General features: G+C 42.6%; 1 pseudogene; it reads right to left on the bottom strand.

Moving 5' to 3' along the window:
- Positions 1 to 2,157: 2,157 nt before the first annotated feature.
- Rps16-ps4 (ribosomal protein S16, pseudogene 4) lies at positions 2,158 to 2,646 on the bottom strand (annotated as a pseudogene).
- Between the last annotated feature and the right edge of the window lie 1,782 nt (positions 2,647 to 4,428).

Below are 4,428 nucleotides of genomic sequence, written 5' to 3'. Positions count from 1 at the left end.
TCTGTCTTAGCAAAACTCCACATGAGTCTGGATCAGCTGACATCACTCTGCCAATAGGTCTGAGTCAGCACAAGTGGCAAGAAGCCACCAGAAATTTTTTGGTGTGTTTTTCTTTATGGGGTCCTGATAAATAGAACTCAGCTGTGCATTGTAAGGTGAACCAATACATGCACGTAGTTAGCGAAGAACCCTTCATCATGTATCCTTTTACGTACTTTCTTTAGCAAGATAAAATTTTACCTGTGTCTGCTTCAGAAAAACACTCCTTCAGGTGTTTGCCTCAACAAAACACCATCTGACACAACTGACTTTCCAAAGGACCCTTAAGTTTCTACTTCCGTAAGTAGAGAGGATCCTACTTCAGTTAAATGATAAATGTCTGAGGTGCTAGATGATACCAATTTCATTGGTAGAGTCTTACTCATTGTCATTATTCCCTAAGCATTCAGAATAATTATTGTGCATTCAGCACTGAGATTGTCATGTGTATCACAAGTAATCTGGAGATGACTTAAAGTCCACAGAAGAGATTCAAAGGTTGAACACAAATACTATAATCTTTTGTATAAGGGATCTTAGGGATTTATTTTGCAGCAATTTCCTCAGAAATAAAATATTTCATTCTGCAAGGAGCTCCTGAAAACTCAGAAAACAAACAGAAAACTCAAAAAAGCAAACAATTGCTTCAGGAAGTTCCTGAAACTGAGCAAATTCACAATTTCCTCCATCTCCTACTTTATATAAATAGTAAGTACTGCTGAAAGACATTCAGATAAGGTGAGCTATCCCAAAAAGACATTTTACAACTTCCTGAGCTACTGGCAAGTTATGCAGTGTGTTCTAGAGCTCCAACTTTTGTGAGCCACCATCCATGGTGCAACAGGCTTTTATGATGAGCTATTTTTGAGTTATTTCTGCTTCTGTAAGTAATCTTTTACCCATACTCCTATAATACTAATAAAAACTCATTAGTTTAGCAAGTTGGGCGTTGGTGGTACCCTTGGTCTATCATCATTTCTCCCTCTGGGCTAATGTCTTCCTTAGGAACAGTGTCACACAATGGCATCTATGGTTTTGTGCATTCTTGGGGGTCTGTGGTAGTTTGAATCCTTATTCCCCATAGACTCTGGTATTTAGACATTTGATCTTCAGTTGTTGGTGATGTCCAGGGAGGCTTAGGAGCAAAGTCACTAAGGATGGCATTTGAGACTATATAGCCTTACTCTATTCTCAGTTCCTGCTCTCTGTTTGCTTTTGAATATGTAAGCTATTAACTTCCTGCATCTGCTGCCATGCTTGCTCCTTGCTTCCATCCCTACCCACCATCACCGGCTCTTAACGCTCTGAAACTGTTAAGTGAAATAAACTCTTCCTTCTATACCTTGCTTTTGGTTATTGTCTTTACATTAGCAACAGAAAATCTAATACAGAATCCTAGAACTACACGTCTAGTATATGACTGAATAATCCATGTGTTCATTTGGTCTGGGGAAAACAGCTTGGTGTGGCCAATACTGGGACTGGCTCAAGTTATCTGAGTGAGGCTATAGAGGGAATGAGGAAGCAGGCTGAGATGTGAACAGTCTCTAATGTTAGCAGCTAGAGGAAATGAACCGAGCAGAAGAGAGAGGAAACAGGAGGTCATTGAATTAGGAAGAAGGCCAAGAGAGAAAAGTATATTGGAAACTGTCCTGACTAGTTTTATGCCAATTTGACACAAGCTAGAGTTAAGGAGCGAGCCTCAAATGAAAGAAAATGTCTCCATAAGATCTGACTGTAGGTATTCTCTTAATTTGTGATTGATGGAGAGTGTGGGCTTAGGGGTCAGTTAGTAGGATCTGGTTTAAATCATCAACTGCGTCAGTTGGTTCTTTATTCTTAGAGTTGAAGATTCAGCTTTTCATCAGTAAAACTGCTAGAAAGAGACAGAAAACGAAATCATTTTGATTAAGCAAAGTATTTGGAGGGGATCTGAATACCCAGAGATTATTCCTCCTCCTCCTCCTCCTCCTCCTCCTCCTCCTCCTCCTCCTCCTCCTCCTCCTCCTCCTCCTCCTCCTCCTCCTCCTCCCCCTCCTCCCCCTCCTCCTCCTCCTCCTCTTCTTTTAAGTCCTAGGATGTTTATTACAAAGGTAAACCTTGATCCTTGAGACTGGCTTATCTGTAGGATTTCTGGTACTGGGCATGGGCACCAGGACCACCAAACTTTTTGGATTCGCAGCGACGGGGGTCAGCTACAAGTAGGGTCCGATCATACTAGATGAGGATATCTTTGATCTCCTTCTTAGAGGCTTCAGCCACATATTTTTGGTAATAAGCCACCAGGGCTTTTGAGATGGACTGCCGAATAGCATAAATTTGGGCCACATGATCACCACCCTTCACACGGACCGGGATATCCACACCAGCAACTATCTCCTTGCTCAGAAGCAAAACAGGCTCAAGTAACTTGTACTGCAGCGTGTGTGGCTCGATCATATCCAGGGAACGTCCATTCACCTTGATAAGCCCATTTCCTCGTTTGCAGTGGGCCACAGCTGTGGCTGTCTTCTTGTGTCCGAAGACTTGTACGGACTGCAGCGGACCCTTGGATGGCATAGCTACAAGTATGAACACGAGCTCCTCACCGCGAGGCGCTGCCACCGCAAAAGGAAAGCCCCAGAGGTGCTTCTTATATACTGGACAAGTGAACATCATGGCCAGCACGGTGTTCAGAGAAGGTGGAACATGCGAGCCTGAATGTGCGTTTTTGTGTTTTTCTGTCCTGACAGAAATGGAAAGCAGCAGATGGCTTCCTATCCCCAAGTACAGGGACTATTTGTCGATAGTATAAGCTCGCATTCCCCTGGGGCTCGATTCTGGGTATTTGGAAGCTCCCTCTTTGGAGAATCAGATGTGGACAGCAATTAGTGAACCTTCAGTTGTTTTATGTTCCAAGAAGGCATCGGGGTTCTGTGTAAAGCCTTTCTTGGTTATTGGATTTTAAATGGGTTTACCCTTCATTTTCTTTCAGTCTCCTTACTTCTTCTTGGCTCCTGACATGCTTGCCCTTCTTTATCTCAGTTGTTGGATCTTGTGTGATAGTAGTTTAACACGATCGATCGTCCGAAAGGCTTAAGCACATTCTTCTGGAAAAATGCTACACAGTATTTTGCTCTCAGTGTCCTGCTTTATTTATGGGAATCATGTTAAGTCTATTTTTGTGTTACATTTCTGGGACATCCTGATTTAGCTGCCTATATTCCCTGACCCTTGTTCCAAAGAGACAGAACTGTGTTGAGTATGAAAAGCAGGTGACACAGTCTTGTCATTGTCACTGAGCACAATTAATACCAGTCTTCAAAGCAGCTCATAGGCATCGAGGGCTGGGGCTCAACACTGGGTTTTGCCCTGGTTCAATGGCACAGGAAGGTTGGGAGAACAACAAGTATTTCTAGCTAATTCCTAGGAATGATGCTAATTATGACTGAACCCAATAGATTTTACCTGCAGTATTATGTTCTCATCTCTTACATGTGTTCAGGACTCAGAACAACTGGAGGTCCTTGTGGGGGATGAGAGTACAGCTTTACAGTAGAATGCATGCTGCTTAGCATGTATGAGACCCCAGGTTCAAACCCAGCATTGCAAATCAAACAAAAGAAACATCTAGTGTGCGGTTATATAAAATCAAATTTGATGTTTCTTTAGGTACAGAGTACTGCAAAACGGGAGCTTCCTGCCCTCAACATTCTTGTAACATTTAAAAAACCAGACTTTAGAACTTATTTAAAGGAATTTGATTTAATTTTTAAAAAGGATGTTTGGGGTTCCTGATCATTGTGACATTATCTCTACATTAACTCTGCTTGAAGACTGTCTTTGCACAATGGCTTAAACTCAGGTCTTCATGGAAACATTGAGCCTCTGGGGCAGGACTTTACCTCCCTGATTTTTTGATGCTCCTTCCCATTTACCAAGTGGGGAAGGCAAGTGGGAACCTGTTGTTGATCCAAACAAAGGATTTTCCGACAGTGAGGGTTTTTTTTTTTTTTTTTTTTTGCTTCATACTTGCTAGAAGTAACCATACCCTTACAGATCCCTGTTTGACATTCTAGTCACGTTCTCTATACATCCCCAAATGTCAGCTCTTCTCTCGCTACAGCTTGCAATGGAACTTTTCCTGGCACACCGTAGATTTGACCTTTTTGCATTTTTCTGTGATCTCTATCAGCAAAATGAGGTTTGGGATTTGATGGGGGTCATGTCTGAATCAAATTCCCTTAAATCTCATTCTAACACTGTGTTCAACTGAGTTGAAAGGTCTCTGCTTCCTCCCAACCCCCGACAGTTATCCCTTCAACATGGGGTATGCCAGAGGAGGAGTCTCTGGAAGCCTGGGGATTTGCACACCAGTCTGGGCTGCAGTGATGGCTGACTTGGGCCTCT

Source organism: Rattus norvegicus, chromosome 5 (genome assembly GCF_036323735.1).
Source record: "Rattus norvegicus strain BN/NHsdMcwi chromosome 5, GRCr8, whole genome shotgun sequence".
Lineage (NCBI taxonomy): Eukaryota > Metazoa > Chordata > Mammalia > Rodentia > Muridae > Rattus > Rattus norvegicus.
The sequence above is the reverse complement of the archived record's forward strand: the minus strand, read 5'-3'. Positions and strand labels throughout refer to the sequence as shown.